The sequence below is a fragment of the Sus scrofa genome, chromosome 8 (genome assembly GCF_054392235.1).
Source record: "Sus scrofa isolate SSC_HxYL_T2T_F1_AM1 chromosome 8, Sscrofa_HxYL_maternal_Yorkshire_Landrace_v2.0, whole genome shotgun sequence".
NCBI lineage: Eukaryota > Metazoa > Chordata > Mammalia > Artiodactyla > Suidae > Sus > Sus scrofa.
In genome coordinates this window covers 123,861,203-123,878,024 of record NC_139390.1, presented here as the reverse complement: position 1 = coordinate 123,878,024, position 16,822 = coordinate 123,861,203, and the positions used below count along the sequence as shown (strand labels likewise).

The 16,822-nt window shown below is 34.7% G+C and overlaps 1 long non-coding RNA gene across 15 annotated transcripts in view; it reads left to right on the top strand.

Annotated features, from left to right (window-relative positions):
* Nucleotides 1–16,822, top strand: part of LOC106507803 (uncharacterized) — a 638,301-nt gene that overhangs the window by 459,905 nt on the left and 161,574 nt on the right. The window contains exons 5-6 of one of the 15 annotated variants that reach the window (XR_014813301.1): nt 3,302–3,365; nt 13,039–15,733. The exons of 12 other annotated variants lie outside the window; for them this stretch is intronic. This is a non-coding gene — a long non-coding RNA (uncharacterized LOC106507803). Of the gene's footprint in view, nt 1–3,301; nt 3,366–5,718; nt 6,801–13,038; nt 15,734–16,822 lie in introns of those variants that run through there. 2 more of the 15 variants (XR_014813295.1, XR_014813297.1) reach the window with 2 other exon arrangements.

Below are 16,822 nucleotides of genomic sequence, written 5' to 3'. Positions count from 1 at the left end.
GGAAGAAGTTGGTATATTCATAGTATTGCCTACAGACAGCTTTAGGTGGATTAGAGAGAGAAATATCCTTTTCATGTTAAAAATAAATAAATACTGCAAGAAAACCTAGAAGGCAAATGATGATTTCTATCCTAAGGAAGGAAATTGTCTAAAACTGTGTTTTCCAAAATATATTCCTGTGAATATTAGTACAATAGACATTTACGTTAAATTAAAGAAGATGATACTGAGATTTTGCTTGGGAATATATGTCATTACATAAACCCCTTGAGATTATCAGAGTGAATTTTAGCACTTTCAAGACTCTGAGAAGTCATTGGTTTTCCTTTCTGTTTCTCAGCCCTCTTGATCGACTAAATTCCTCCTCTGCTTCCTTCTCCCAGCTCCCCACCCCTGCAACACCCCCCCTCCCAAAGTAACTGTTATCCAGGATAAGGAGCACACTTTGGGTAATGCAGTCCAGGAGTATGAACAATTTTAGCTATCAGAGCCCTTTTATCATCAGCAGTCTATGTATTAAAAAAAAAATCTAACAATGCAAGCTGTATGGTTTAGTTACTTAGATAATATCTAGGTAGCAAGGCTGAACTAAGCTATCGAAAAATGTAGTCAAGATCAGTGAGTTAATTTGAATTTTTTAAGTTACTTTGGATGTAAAAAATTTCCAAATGCTACCAAGTGAAAATTACCTTGAAAATATTCATCCTAAAACCCCTGACAATGAAACCTGTTAAAGGGGATGCTTCTCTCTCAAGAATGGCCAAAAATTTATTAAAAGATTAACATAAATAAAATTGCTAGAAATGCTAGAAGCCACAGTAAAGAGCTTTCTTTTCCAAAATATGTGGCTAGAATCATAAAGCTCTACAAAATTGCATAGAGCTTCTCTCACCATATTGACAAAAAAAAAAAAAAAAAAAAAAAAAAAAAAAAAAAAAAAAAAAAGAGAGAGAGAGAGAGAGACAGAGAGGAAAAAAGAAAACCAACAATTGTGGTGCATAGTAATGGCAAGGAGATGGAAAAAAATTAGGATAATTGCAAAAGGCTATCTAGCTCATGATTACAAGGTTTCTGTTGGAAAGGGCTCCGAGTTACAACACCTACAAAATCCAGAATAATCCTAGTAAAACTAGAAAAAATTATACGAAGATAGAACTCAGAAGGGCCATTTCTAACTAAATAGATTCTATAACTTATTCTGTTAATGTTACAGGTATGAGTAGCCCTGCCTTGGTATCAATACCACAGACTTCGTACTCTCTTAATGATATAAATCTTTGTGGTTTCTCTATACCGCAAATGTGATAGTGAGAATTTCAGCGAGCATTCTGGTCATATTTAAAAATTGTTCACAATCATGAGAAGCTGAATTTAATCTCAGAAACATGTGACTTCAGAGTTTGAGAGACTAGAGCAATTGCCTAATTCATTTTTTTGAGAAATGCTGGTAGGAGAAAAGGGCAAATCACATCACGAAAGGGTTGGAGATAGGGCTGAAGATGTGACGATTTACTGGTACATAGACATCCATGTGCAAACATACAAAGTACAATTTCTCATGAAGAAATGACTCTATGTTTTGGATGGTGTACTTCTAAAGGTCATGACCGAGAGCAGGATAGTGTTCGGCTAGTGTGATCTTTAGGGTCTGTGAGTTCTGTTTTAAGATGTACCAGCAGGTTACAAAAAATATTGGCGAGGTCACTTCCTGGAATCTCTCACTAGTGAGCAGCTTTCCTACCTATTTTTTATTGATTTAAATACAATTTTAAAACACACAAAATATTTCCAAGAGGCTTTAGCCTTGAGGAGGGAAAACAGAGTTCCTATTGACAAACTCTAATACTAATTGCTAAAATCTATTTTTAAGACTTCTTAATACGAAATCTTTCTTTTTATATTTCATAAAAGACAAGAAAGAAACAGGCCAATATAATATATGTGAAAAAGGTGAATTTCCTAGAAGTTAATTACTGCTTTTGTTCTATCAGTTCTGTTGCATGTTTGAAGATGTCCATTAGGAAAAGCCACTTCTTTACCTCCTGGAAAAAAAAAATTAACCCCCATATATTTTATTCTTTGGAGAAAACTTTCCTCTGTGACAGGATGCATGGGTATTCACTGAAGATACCAGGTACCTTCAGTTCTCTCTGGCATTATTACATAGAAAGGCAATATGCAGGTCCATTAGGGTTTTGGTCAGCCTGAATTAAGGTTTTATTTCTACTGGATCATCCATTTAATGAATCTCAAACATTTAAATATCTTTTGGAAATCAGTTCTCAGATCCATGCCATCTGTTGCATTTCAAATCTCTACAGTCAACGTGTGTTCACACATAAATAATACATTGTCTTAAATTATGATAGTCCATCTTTTTTCAGTCTATATTTTCTTCCTAAGGGCTTTAATTTGGATGGCTTCATCTCAACTCATTTCTCACTGTCACTACCACATAGTACATATGTCCAGTTTTCCAACTTTCAGGATCATCTCTTCCTTTTCAAAAATGTTTCACCCCACTATTTTTTTCTTTCTTGAGAGTTGAAAACCTAGATTACTCCTTACCATCAGTCTCTATCTTTCCAAATGGAATGCAACATTGTTCCTAGATTTGCAATAATGTTTTCATTTTTTTTCCTTTAAGGAAAATTGATTTTAAACAGTCACCTTCCCCAGTAAAAATCATGTCTGTGATAGTTGAGAAGAATGTTTGGTTATTAAGCCAACTCTCACAGTCGTGACATAAACACAGACATTCTAAACACTTCCTTAAAAATCATATTTTTTATGATACCAGTGAGCAAGAAGATGTTTGTGTGTCCATGCCATCTCCAGCTGCTGCAAAGAACTATCACACTTTCTTTGCTATTTCTCTCTTCAAACTGTCAAACATATGACAGAAAAGTATATTGCCCTCATTTCTTTAGACCATATGTCTTAGCATCAGGCTTACCATTTATATGCTGTCACTTACTGCAACTTTTGCAGTTGTATTCCCTCTTGGGCACCTTCAATAGGGGAAATGCTAGGACACCAAGAAAATGTTCTAATTTTCCATTTGCAAAAATTGGTTCTCTTAGTCTTAATCTTTTTTCTATGAAGAAAAATGACGCTTGTTTCTCCTGTGCTTTCAGTGAGTCATAAGGAATTTTGCTTTGATTATTTTTGTCTCTGTTGAATAGTAGAAGGATACTAGAATGGAAATAATGAAACATAAATTCAAAGTTTGATTATTAAAAGCTAACTTTAAAAAAACTTAAAAAATATATCCTTTACTTTTTTTTCCCCAAAATTGAAGGGAGAAGTTGGATTATGCATCTTTCTTGTATATGAATCTATTCTTCATGTTCTCTCTCACAAAGGTACAATTCTGAATATCTTATATTTAATTCATATGATCACAGCTTTTAAAATGTCTCCTCATGTGTCTCAATTCATGAATTCAGATTGTCACAACCCTGTTAAGAAAATATTTTATTCCATTTTGGTCTCTATCTGAGCACCAAGTTAATTAGATTTATCTCAAAAAATTGTTTTGGAATAAAACAGGGTAACAAATTAGTAAATAGAAAAAATGATGAGCTGATTAGCAGGGATATAAACTATACTTTTACAGATGATAACTTTGAACATAAATGTACTCATGTCAAAAAATAGAGTATTGTACGTACTGGGATAGATATGAGAATATACTACACATTTGGTTGTGCATCTCAAATACCCTTCATCTCCTCTGTTGGATATTCATTTCCTAATTGTGTAGATAGTTCCTCAAAATTGATAAATTTGAAACGGTCATCTCATAAGAAATTTCATTCTTTTTTCTAGTTAGTAGCATAAGATTTGCCTCTATAATGACATGTGTTCCCTCTTTGTGGCAGCAGACAGAAAAGCCATGGTTGTGATGAGAAGTTTTAGATTAATGCATCCAAAACTCTGAGAGATATTACATATGAAAGAAAAGATTCCAAAGCTCCCTTTCAAAATCAAAGCAAAGTTTCACTTTAATACGCAACAAGACTTCACCAGCTGGCTGCATTGCATGTACTTGGCATTCTGATTGCTAAGTTTATTAGATATTTTATAGCCTGGAAACTAAAGATAATGGAACTGGTTTCCACACGCTGCATCAACAAGAATTGGGAGTCAGTCTAGCCACAGATATAAATGAAGGAGTGAGTAAACCAGGATACTCAGGCAAAAATGAATCATTTTAAAGCTGTTAAAGAGACATTGTCAAGTATTTATAATGTTTAGATTTTAATCCTTGTCTGTTATCCACTGGTGGCAATGCCTTTTTGAATGATTTGCAAAAGAAATGTTTCCCTTTGGATTATTTTCCTTTTCCAACTGGTCAAAACTCTTATTTTCCTCCATCTATCCCCACTCACTTCCACTTTAACACTTAAATGAAAGGACACAGATTTTGCCATTATTTTGTTCCCAAAGATTTTTACTATGTCATCTAAGTCTTAGATTAAACAATATTAACTTATAATTTTTAGGTCAAAAACTATTCAGTGATTTCATAAGGTCCAACTTACTCTTAGGACACCCCAGGAAATAGTGTGTATCTAAAAATCGACTACAATATGTATGATAATTTCCTACAATGCATAGCAATCCAAGAGGTTTTTGTAGTATCAAGAATATGTATTTATAAAAAGAGGCGCTTTCTTTTCAAGATGGTAATCCATAAGCATGAATATTATCTAGTACATTATCAATATAGCTGCCCCTAAACACTTAGAGCATTTGGACTACCCCCAAATATATAGCAATGTTGACTGACCGAGCCCGGAACCTATCTATGCCTATAACCAGTTTGGCCACTGCATAGAATCGATTTGGGGCAAATTTCTTGTCTTCTCCACATCATATTTCTTTGTCTGTAAGACTGGGTGATTGGAAGACAGATACCTGAGCCCTAATACTTAAAAAAATCTTTTATAGTATAAGCATCATTCAAACTGCAGTATATTAATACCTTGAATATTTGAGGATGCAGAGTTACAAAAGTAATAGAAAGGAAGTTGAAAGCATTAAAACCATCTTAATGTTTTCAGATTGGATTCTTTGGGGCCTGTTTGTACCACTAGGCATGAAAAAATGACTTAGTTTGGCATGTGGGGTGAGGGGAAAAAGCATCCAAGAAGTGAAATTGGATAAATTTAGATGTTTTGTGATTGTAGCTACTGAACATGTTTTATACTGGCAGAATATGCTCTCTGATATTGGAATACCATCAAAATCCATTTAAAATATGCCAGAGAAATGTAAAATGGTGATGAGAGGGCTGGAATTTAAGCTGATAATAGTAGTAAAGACCTACTCACACTGGCAAATTTGATGAGGGAATCTGACCAGCAGATCACTCAAGGAATGGAAACGTCTTCACATGACAGCTTTATCCTGGAATTCACAAGGGGGTGACATTTTGGCAAGAAGCTCTTCCCACTCCCAACCCCAGCTCCTGCTGGAACATTTGAGGTTTTACAGTCAAGTCACATCCAAAGGAAGAACCAATCTAATTTATAATCTGTGAGAAACATGAAGATAATAGTATAAATTTGTATAACTACTAACTGAAATGTCAACTTATGTATGTAAGTGAAGAATTTTTTTCTTTAAAAAAGGTATGAGAAATTAACTTGCCAGAAGTAAATCGTTCTCCCCTACCACCTTTTTTTTTTTTTTTTTGTAAACTTAATGAAGAGAAACAGAAAGAGGAAAGAAGAAAGAAAGAAAAAAGAAGAGGGGAAGAGAGAAAAAGTCATGAACTCGGACATAATAGAAATGGAGGAGAGCAAGCAAGGGCAGAAAGAGGAAAAGAAAACCGAAGGAATCTCCTCTCCCCCCCAAATAAAAGGAAAAGATAGAAGAAAGGAAGTAGCCAATGAAAGTGAAAGACAAGAAGTCAAGGTAGCCAAGTGGGTGGGCCTCATCCCATCAGGTGAAGGACTGAATAGAACAAAAGCCTGACCCTCCCCTAAATGAAGGAAAATTCTCTTGCCTGACAGCCTTGAAACTGGAAGATCAGTGCTTCCTGATTACTACAACGGCAACCTACAACAGCGTGCCAGCCCTCAGACTTGAACTGGGATGTCAATTCTACAAATTTGGACTTGCCAGCCTCATAATTATGTGATCCAATTCCTTATTATAAAACTTTTCCATGTTAATAACCTCCTATTGGTATATTTCTATGGAGAACGTTGACTAGTATCAGACCCTTAACACTTTCAATAGATTTAAAACTAAGCCTAATATGGGCAAATGATTTGTGGCTTCATCTTTTGCCAACAAAAGTTGTCCTGACTGCAGAGCATGAATTGTAGTATACAGGGTGTCTAAAGAAGCAGTTAGTGTTTGTGCACACGTGGTTTACAAAAGCAGGGATCCAAGAGCTTTCTGTGAAATATTCTTCATGGCATTTGTCTGGAAATGAAGCCCTGCTATTTATTCTGTGATCATAAAGGGTGAACTCAAGAACACAGGAAAAATCCTTGTGCTACGGTGTTCACATTAAAGGCTGAAGTGTACCTACTGCTGAGTACTATTAATAAAGACCCTGCATATCAATTAATAACCAAAGCAAGACTTTCCATTTCATGGGCTATTCCTTCAAAGATTTCAAATTAGAACATTTGGGGAGAATCTGCGTTTCTAACAATAACTTCGAGGTGACTTTAATACACACTAAAGTTTAAGAACAATTGACCCAAGGGTGAAAAGCTAAAACCTAGAATAAGGAACTGATCCCAAAGACAAACAAACATGGGGAGAAGGGAAGAAAGGTAGGTAAATATCCCACAGGGTTATAACTAAGTGTGGGTAATTGTTTTGGTGCTACTGTGTATACTGATAGCCTGTAACAGCTGGTGTAGGAATTAATCATTAACTTAAAGCAGGCTAAAATAAGTTAAAAGCTGAGAAGAAGAACCTCGGCATGAACTTGTAGTCAGGAAAAAGGCCGAAGCCTGAAAAGGCACTGCCATATTTTAAAATATTTTTTAAGAATTAAAAATGTGGATGAATAAGCACTAGAATTGCTCCATGGGAAAGTCCATACAATGTAAACCCATAACAAATATGAACAAGATTAATTAATTGCTAGCTTGTTTCCTTTCTTTCACAAAGGAAAAAAAAAAAAAAAACACCATACTGCAAAATGATAAAAAGTGACTCCATGAAAATGAAGCCCCTGATAGGACAAAAGGTAATTAGAGTTCACATCTTCAAAATCACTGAAGTGCCTGATTCTTTCTCCATAACACACATGCACTTGTGCTGACAGTACTACGCAACTACAAGGCTTAAAGTCTGCCATGTGCCCTCACATTTCCATGACCAGCCAGAAAGCCAAGGCCATCTTCTTATCAAGAACCAGCCCTTTCGTTTGGCCAAATACAGTTTTTCCTTCAAGCATTTTGTCCAAGCATCTCTATCTCCAAGAAATTTTTCATACTATGTTGTTCTAATTCCTGGCAGTTCCTTATATAATTCCGATGTTATGTATAAACCCTTTTGGTAATTTTTGTTTTATTAATATAGTCCTCTCTCAATTCTTACATTCTGAGAAGTTAAGAAATAGTGTTTATTTATTTTTTAACTAATACTGCATTGCAAGGAACAGAACATAGTTAAATATATATATAGATACACGCATGTATGTGCACACACACACTGTATTAGTTTCCTAGGGCTACCATAGCAAATGTACCATAGACTGGGTGGCTGAAGCAAGAGAATATTGTTTTATCACAGTTTCTGAGGTAGAAATTTCCAAGATCTGGTTTGGTTTCTTCTGAAACCTGGGTCCTGCACTCACAGATGGCTTTCTTGCTGTGTACTCCATCATCTTTCTTCCTGTGTATGCCCATCCCTGGTGTCTTTGTGTGTTGCAATATCCTCTTATTTTAAAGACATTAGTAAGATTGGATTAAATTCCAACCTAAAGGCTTCATTTTAACCTTTTATTTCTTTGTTTGTTTGTCTTTTGCCTTTTCTAGGGCCACTCCCATGGCACATAGAGGTGCCCAGGCTAGGGGCCAAACAGGAGCTGTAGCCACTGGCCTACACCACAGCCACAGCAACAGGGGATCCGAGGCACGTCTTCAACCCACACCACAGCTCACAGCAATGCTGGATCCCCAACCCATTGAGCAAGGCCAGGGATTGAACCTGCAACCTCATGGTTCCTAGTCGGATTCATTAACCACTGAACCACAATGGGAACTCCAATTTTAACTTAATTGCCCTTTTTGAGTTACTGGGGATTAGAGCTTCGGTATATGAATTTTGGGGACACAATTCAGCCATAGATATATAATAAATGAATAAACAAATGAAAATAAATTAATGGATTATATGGAAATATATTGAATTTGTGACTGTTATCACAAGTCAACCTTTAATACAACTAAAATCAATTGGAATTTGAAAATATGCTTATGACATGGAAATGTGCAAATCTTGCTGGAGTCCTCAAAGGTGGGGCAAGGAAAGTTGGTTGCAACAGTTATAGGTGGAAGAGGTACAGTAGTTTGCATGGTGCTTCATGTTGGGGCCGGTTCACAATTCCAGCCTCTTCCTTTCTCCACTTATACTCTCTTCACCCCAGGTACAGTGAACCTACTCATTCTGATAATTGCCCATATTTTCTTTTGCTTCTATTTTTGTAAATGTATTTCCTTTGTGCGAAACACTCTTCCTCAGTGAGGCTAAATTTTATCTATCTTCAATCTTGGCTTAAATACTCAATTTTTACTTTCTATAGAAAATATTCACTAACTGTTCCTCCTTCTCACACACGCAGTCTGAGTTATATGTTATCATACATTTGATCCACAATTGAAATACTACATTGTGGAGTTCCTGTCATGGTTCAGTAGAAACAAATCTGACTAGCATCCATGAGGACGCAGGTTCGATCCCTGGCCTCATACAGTGGGTTAAGGATCCAGCAATGCTGTGAGCTGTGGTGTAGGTCACAGATGAGGCTTGGATCTGGTGTGGCTGTGGCTATGGCATAGGCTGCCAGCTACAGCTCCAATTCGACCCCTAACCTAGGAACCTCCATATGCCGCGGGTGAGGCTCTAAAAAGAGACAAAAGACAAAGAAAAAAAAGAGAAATACTACATCGTATTATCTTCTTGCCCATAAACCCTTACTAGACTCACAACTCCAGAACCCATGTTTTTCTTGTCCACACATGTTTTCCCATTGTATCACTTATTAAAATACATAAAATGTAGTGGTTATTCAATGAAGATATGTTAAACAAAGGAATATATATATATATATATATTATATATACGTGTGTAATATGTATAGAAACAGAAACATCAACACTAGGAACCAATAAGGGTTCGCTGAGAGCAAGCCATGCAGAAGTAACTTCCTGTTTTGTAGGGATACTTGAATGGAATGTAAAGAATGACTTCAGTGATTTATAAGGCAAAGTATCTAGTTATCTATACTTCTGTAAATGGTACAGAAATACTGGGTAATAGCGCAATTACCTGAATTCATAACAAGTTTTTAAAAATTATTGTGGAAGGGAGAAATTAATGGAGTTATAACAATCTAAGATGAGTTCTTGGGTGACAAGTCACAGAGTTTCTTTCATTATTTCTGTCCTATTGAATGTTTTTATCAGTTAAGGAAATCTCATTATAGATTTGCTTATTAGAGTGGTTAATCTATCAGATGGTAGGTTCAGTGTTAATAATGATTTCAGGAGATTTAAAACATTGTAATTTGAGAAATGTAGTTGAATTTAAAAACTGAAATGCTAAGGATTGAATTTGGTTAATAACATTAGTTATATAAACAAAATATGAAAAACATCTATTTTTATTTACCTGGATATTCAACATAAGAAAGCAGTATAATATAGCTACACATTTTAATCAAATCTAGAATTAATTTCCTTTAGAAGCTATTAATAATCATAGTCTATGGTTTTTGAATATGTTTATCTATCAGTACTGTGTTAGATATGTTATATATATTATATGGGTTAATTTGCTCAATAACCCTAAAATGTAAGTTCTATAATTTTTCCTGCTTTAGCATTGAGAGAGCTATGATTTAAAACTCTAATTTACTCATTCAGACTCACACAGGTAGTATGTTCTGAAAAGAATGTTGAGCCTATGTCTTTATGTTTCCTAACTCCATAGTTTTAAAGTGCAGTCGAATTTAGTTAAAATTCAGAGCTATAGAGCTTAGTGTACAACTCTGGAATTCAAGGCAACATTCTGCTATAAGAATCATCAACTTTTCTCTTTTGGAATTTGGGGTGCCATCATTTGAAGAAGTATTTTTATATATCTTCCCTCATTTCACAGCTTATTTCTGAAATATTTTAACACATTTGGAAACATCACCTTCATTTTGAAAGGACATTTTTTTTCAAAGACTAGGGTAGAGGTGGGGAGTCACATAAGCACTTCCAAAGTTTGAACACCACAAGTGGCAACTGGTTTGTGTTTTTTAAAGCAGACTAAAAGGCCCTCATCCTGCTGCCTTTTTGCTGTTGTTCACTTTCATTTTGTTTTTATTTTATCTAAAACACTTAACCAGCTGCACCCTCATTGAGCCTGGAAGATACAGTCTCATACATAACACCATTCCTAACATATGTTTTTAAGAATAAATTATTCCAATTTTAAGAATAATGGCTTTACTTGGTTTCGAGGCCCTTACAATTTTATAAAATTTATAATTTTATAAAATATTTTACAAAATATTTAAATAAATATTTTTATATTGCTTTTATATGTTACAGTTCATCGGTTCTTTATAGTTAGATTCTAGTGTTTCACCAAAGCGGGAAATTTCTCTGATCCAATTTCTCAAATCCAGTAAAACTAAAAACAGCATAAAACTCTAAGTAAAAATAGATATCTGAATAAATTCAACTCATAATTAAATTTTCCCTAACCCACTGGAATCCTCTAACTATGCAAACTGGCTACAAACACCAGGGACCGCCTACATTTCTCGTCTTCCTTTTTTCTTTATTCCTTTTTATTTATTTTTATTTTTTTATTTTCTTTGGTGGTTCTAGGTTCAGTCCTGAGGGCTTCTAAGGCCTTCAGAGAGTTAACTGAATTTTTTTAATCTAAGATGGATTCATCAATACTCACCTGGTGTTTCTGAAGTGATTATCATTGACCTAATACATCACCTTAATTGAGTCATTTATTCACTAAACTCACTGCTCCAGAAACAACCAAAAATCTAATAAGTAAATGAAAAAGGTAAAAAAAGTTCAAAGAAGGCAAAAGTAATCGTCCTAATATTTTTTGTAATCTTTGGACTAAAGGCTATATGTTTTTCCAAAGAGAAATGCAATTTATTCTTTCCTCGAAACCTACTCACTTTTTTTGGATCTTATATTTTGAAATTGATTTTAATAATTATCCATTTAAACTCATTTTTCCTCAATGATATATTTAATCCTGTTCAACCAATTTACTGGCAAGCATCCCACCATGCAGATGCATAGTTCTGTTTGCACACATCAGTCACAACAACAAAAGAGTTTGCATCTTTATTTTATTGATTTAATTAACATTTACACTAGTTGTTGAAATAATTGGCCTTTGGTGTACCAAGGCTTCTAAAATGGGAGTACATCATGCTATATATCTTAAAACAGAATATAGATTTTAGACTTCTAGGTCAATATAAACCTAGTCAGTTTTCACAATAACAGAATTTATTACATTAGCTACTTATGGGGGAAAAGTGTCACTCACACTATTTGCATATATTGAGGGCATGACATTCTGCATTTCCCCTTGCAATGACCCCTCAGTAAAGCCACCGAATCAACCTGGTCCTTTAAATTTTAAACTTTGTTGTGTTATGTCAACACAAAATTTCTGTTAATTTTGTGAATCTCACTTTTCAGATTGCATTGATGTTTTTCTAACCTATTAATTTCAAAGAGGCTTTAGCATAGAAGAAACCTGTAACTAGGCTTTGATATATGCATTTAAAAGCTTTTTCTCTGACTTAATAATGGAATATTGTCTACGTTCAGAATACATCATGGTACAAAAGAGATTTTTTTGGTATAATTTTTTAATTATATAATATAAATTCGGGATTCTATGTATGGGTTTTATTGTTTTTATTTTGTTTTGTTTTGCCCACCCCATGGCATATGGTGTTCCCAGGCCATGGATCAGATCTAAATTGGGGTAATGCTGGATCCTTAACCCACTTAAGCCAGGGATCAAGCCTGCTCCCCAAAGCTCCAGAGATGCCACTGATTCCATTGTGCCATGGTGGGAACTCTTATGTTTTATATTATGTATTTTCTGATGTGATATGGTGGGACAACCTTCTTGCCTTCAAGAAACTTACAGAAGATATTTTAAAAGACATAATAAAATATATCCATTTTGCTTGAAAACATCTTTAAATTTATTTCTGTCAAGACTTCATACCATTCCAATTGGGATATGAGATTTCTCTCATCTCATCTTGGTTGCTATAAAGGCTCTCTAGTCTTTGGAGCAAATTGTAGTTATATCTTAATAATGCAATTACGTAATTTAAAATATTTTATTTTATTAAAATTGATACTTTCATTAGCTCAAAAGTGATTTGTCAGCCAATGCTAGAAAAACTCCATGAAAATTAATTAATTAATTTTCAGAGAATTATAAATGTGGTGTATATATAAAGGTAGCAACAATACCTCTAGTCAATAACCAACATTACCTTGCTATGCTCAGGAAATCGCCAGAGTCTCTTGGAGTAAGGCAAGATGTGTTTGTTTACAGTTGGTAGTCATGAATACCTTGCTATGGCTGATTACCACTCCGACTACTAGAAAATGGAACTGTTAGACACAACAGCATCTGCTGCACTGGAATACTGCAGTGCCCAAATTGCCTATTACAGAATTCCAGAGACTATTTGCCAGCAATAGGCTTCATTTTGCCAATGGGTAATTTGCAGTTTGCTGTGTCATCAGAATCTGAGCTTGTCACATCTTCTCCTCATCACAGCCAATCCAATGGCAAAGTGCTACTGAAACAGCTGTCAAGAATGCAAAAAAAAAAAAAAAACTACAGAGAAAGCACAAAGTGACAGCAGATGCTATGCAAATCAGTAGTGGACACAGAATATGCATTCGCAGAAACAATAACGTACAGACCTGTGTAGATCCTGCCATTATTTAATGTGAGGACAATGCTGTTCTGCCTCAGATGAAATATCACAGGTGGTTAAATTGAAGACCCTTTGGAGAATGAGGAAGCGATTGTAAAGAGAAATGGTTAAGTGCTAGATTATCTTCTAAAGTTCTACCTGGATACTGGATAGAAGTCACAAAACACACTCTTGGTAATTATTTCAGGCGTATATGAAAATATATATTCCCACATTTAAAATTTATAATTGTTCATCATAAGAAAGTTATATTAATTAGATTTTATCAATGCTATTAAATCTTATTTGAAATATCCTTGTAATTTCTGCATAATTCTAACCTAAAACAAATTCTTTATTTTAAAAATGATACATGAAATATATTTGTACTCTATAAAATTCTGTTCTCTGGTTTGCCTTAATTTTTCATACAAATTATCAAAATATTTTATTTTGAATACCACCCAGCATCACTGCTAAATTACAAAATTTTTGTATTGTAAGAAGTTTAAGAATATATATTTCTGCATGAATCAACTCCTCATGGAAAGCCCCTTTATAAATCCTTAGTCATTTATTATGATTTTATTTGTATTATTTATTAGTATATTATATTTGAGTGGTGGAGATCTTACTCCCTCTTAAAGGTACCTGTCACTCTTTTAATGCCACTCATAATTAGCCAACATAATAAAGTAAGCCAAAATTTGCTATCTTGTGACTTATTTTCTGGTCACTGAAATAGAAAATCTCTTCCTTCTTACTTTTTCCCCAGATTTAGTCACCATTCTGTCACTATCAGTCCTATCTCCAGTGATGACCTTTGTATATGTGTTCCCTCCCTAACTGTACACTTCTCAACTCAGTCAAAATTAATGGGATAGATTCCTGAGTGGCTTTCCTACTTTAGCTTACTGGCTCTACTGTTTTCACTAAAATCAGAACCAGCTTACCTCTACAACACTGTTTGAGTTCTCCTAGAAAATTCAGTGAACTATGAGAATAAAGTCAAAATTGCTTTCATTATTAGGTAAGATTGCACTGGCTATTACACACACACACACACACACACACACACACACACACATGCAGGTTTCAATGGTCAATAGGAAGATAAGCTTCTTTCATCATCATCTTTGGGCACCCTCATCTTCTAGGACTTCAGGTTTCTTCCTTTCCAGGCTAAGAACTGGGAAAGAGATGGCAGAGGAAGCACATCTGTAATTAGCCCTGCTGGACTTGAAAGTGACACATATCACTGCCACTCAGATTCTGTTGTTAAGATTTAGTCATGTGGCCCCATTTAGATGCAATTGGGCAAAAATATAGTCTCTCCCTTGGTAGCAGCTTACCCAAATCAACCAGTCTAAATTATATCTGAAATACAGAATGGGACTGCACATCTTTGGTGAACAATGGGTGTATATATATATTTTTTACCACACCTAACAAAATTCCAAGGTAGGGCACTCAAAGCAAGGTCTTCTCAATCTCATATTTCAGCTTTGACATCTACATTTGCTATTCATAACCCTTAAACTCTATTCACCACATTACTTTTTTTTTTTCCCAGAAGTACCATTCACTGAGATGTTGCTAAATCTGTAACCCTGTTTTGTTTTGGAAAGCTTCTGTCATTGCCTTCTCTACCACTTACATAAACCATTGAAATTATATTAAAATTTCAAGCATCAGCTCAAATTATGTTCTTCACTAAAAACTTCCCTAATATTCCCACTGTAATTAACTCCTTCCAGATAATTTCCCGGAACTTCTTTTCTTTTGGCAGTGCTATTTATATGCCTACCTTTCCAATATTTTGTGCATCCTCTTAAAAGTTTTACCTTTAATTTCTTTCTGTTGCTTTACCCAGTTAACAAACAATGACATGTCATAGCAGCTGTCACTTACTGAATCTACTTTCTATCAAACATTATTCTAAGTTTTTATAAAATGTAGATTATCTTACACATTCCCTGTAACAACCCAATGAGTTAGGCACTAAATTTTCTTGATATCATAAGAAATAAACCAAGACACAAAGTGGCAGTGCCCTTGTACAGGGTCACACAGTAATAAGTGGTGAGTTGGAATATGAATCCAGCCTGATCACAGAAGACACATTCTCAATTACTATACTATGGTATATTATTGTTCAAATATTGTTAAATGTATTTTAGCAATAGTAATTTATCTTTTCTTCATAATATTAGTTGAATTACCATACATCATTTTTATTTTTTTATGATAGTTTCTATTACAACAGTTAGTAAATATTTGCTATTTACAAAGAGAAGCATTCACTGAAACTGCAATTCCTTTAGCTTTCAGTTATGAAACCAAGTTAAAATAACTGATACTCTTCCATGTTTTATTACATAGACTCTGTGTCCTCAGGGTCAATACAAAATGGCCTTCCAAATTTAAGGAACTAAAAAGTATAACACCAATTGTTAAATTGATTTTCTTGATACTAATTTTTTTATCTTGTGAAATTGTAATTTCTCTAACAATCATTCTGTGGATTTGAAAATAAATTGCTTAGTAATTCTGTAATATTTTTATGGTTTATTTTTTCCTATCTTGCTGCCTGCAAGCAAACAATGTAAAAGAGGATAAATTTTGCTTGGTGAATAAGTCTATCTTTAAATGCAGAAAATCCTTAAGATCTCTATATCTGCATGCAAAAATATGTTCCTCCAGGTTGGCATCACTAGTTCTTTTCCATTTAGTCATATTTACTTTTTTTTTTAGCCACACCATGGCATGTGGAAGTTCAGGGATTGAACCTGTGCTACAGCAGTGACAACATTGGATCCTTAACCTGCTGAGCTACATGGGGATTCCACTCACATTACTTTTATCTCTTTTCTGCATCTTTGTCTGGTGACTTGTTTTCACATAAAGAGCAATATAGAATGTCCAAGTATAAAAACAAACATCTTGCCTTTGTGTGTGAGAGAGAGGGATATAGAAGGAAAGTGTGTTCACAATCATGAATTTGTGAGCAAGGTAAATAATCACCAGGATAAAAATTTAAAGAGCAATCATAGTAACTTCCTAGCACTTACTCCTCTGTTGTTTCCAGGATTGCAGTTCTTATACACTGTTGTCGGAGGTCAGCAAGAGGAGGTGACCACTGGGGTTGACTCATGAGCTAGGCCTGTTCTTGGACTGTTCATTCTACCCACAGTTCCCATTGCTGGAGCTGTGTCAAGGAAACAGCCTTGATAGAGCAATGCATTGTGGGAGACCATCTGAACGGTGTATGTGACAGATCTCAGTTAAGGCTGTTATATAAACTTTTAAGATTCCAGCAGGTAGTTGCAGATTCCTACTCATCTTAAGGCCACTAAGGACAAGCCTCATAAGTAATCCTTGTTTACTAAACCTACCACCTACAAATCTGTAGTCACTGCTTCTGTTTTGGTCTCTCCTTGCCCTCCATGTATGGGGGTCAATTTGTGACCAACATAAATCTTTTTTTTTTGAATGTGGAAATTATGTGTGTATATATATACACATACACACACACACACTGTATACGTATATATGCACAATGTTTTGTTTATTCAAACAATAAACAATTCAAATCAGAAAACAAACATGTTATGCACTGAATTAACATTTATTTCTATTTTA